Source organism: Haliotis rubra, unplaced genomic scaffold (assembly GCF_003918875.1).
Source record: "Haliotis rubra isolate DU_JTF1 unplaced genomic scaffold, ASM391887v1 Scf1182, whole genome shotgun sequence".
NCBI classification, from domain to species: domain Eukaryota; kingdom Metazoa; phylum Mollusca; class Gastropoda; order Lepetellida; family Haliotidae; genus Haliotis; species Haliotis rubra.
The window spans coordinates 208,370-209,510 of NW_025765095.1; positions in this window are offsets into that span (position 1 = coordinate 208,370).

The following is a 1,141-nucleotide window of genomic DNA, read 5'->3' on the forward strand; positions in this document are numbered from 1 at the left end:
AGACAATGCGCAGGCTGAAACCATGGATTGTACTCCACCACCCCCATCTAAAAGAAAGCGATAGGGCAGTGTTCCCCTCCAAGTTTTGGCTACTCTTAAGTCAATTGAAAACAGAAAATCACAAAGTGAAAATAATGGAGAACTACGTTTTGCCAAATATTTGGCATCAGAGATGGCCCGAGTTTCCAGCCTAAGTAAAAGGAATGAATTGAAAATTAAAGTACAACTTATTTTTGAATATCAAAATGAAGAATAAGATTTTATATGTATTGTGCACATGCCATCTGTCCTTAATGATAACTCATTGAGATAATTATATGAAGCTTGACTTGAAATCCTAATATATGCAAAGAAGAATATGTATTTCAGGTCAGCTGCAAAGCTTTTTCCCAAGAAATTTGTCAGCCAGTTTAAATAATAAATTATGATTCATATTATTAAGGCTTTTCTGTTGTACTTCAGTGTGAGTGGTGTTCAAATATCATTGGGAGTGTGTTAGCTTTGTTACAGTAATTTATGTAGATTTTTACACCAAGTGAAGCAAACCCATTCATTACAAAGCCCTACTGGTGAAAAACATAACCTATATAATATTATGTTTACACAAGAGTGTTTTGAGATGATGAGTATGAATATTATTATTTCGATAAATCACATGGGATTTATTCGTTTTCCTCATAATGCTTGGACATCTGAAAAAAAGTCATGACGTCATAATAACAACGTTTACACAGAACTACAGAAGTTAAACCTATTAGTAAATACACATTGTGTTTCATTACAGCTTAATGATTAATTTAGTCATCTTTTAAACAATGGGGAAAAATATCAAGAATTTTTGACATGTTGATATGCACCTCACCTTCAGAAAGTCCTTCTTGAGAGTTTCATAAATTGCCACACACACTTGAGGGACGAAAGTGCAAATTGTGTTCTTTGGTACCCGATACAAGAATTCTAGAGACTTGTAACTGTCACCTAAATAAAAAAAACCCACAGATGATTCATTCTGAATAATCAAAAAGTTATTGAGCGTATACATGTGGCACACCTTCGGGAGCCTCATTCAACTCTATACAGGGTTAGGGACAGCGGCTTTGCACTCAAGCATTTGGTGCTAACGCAGTCAGGAGTGGTTGGT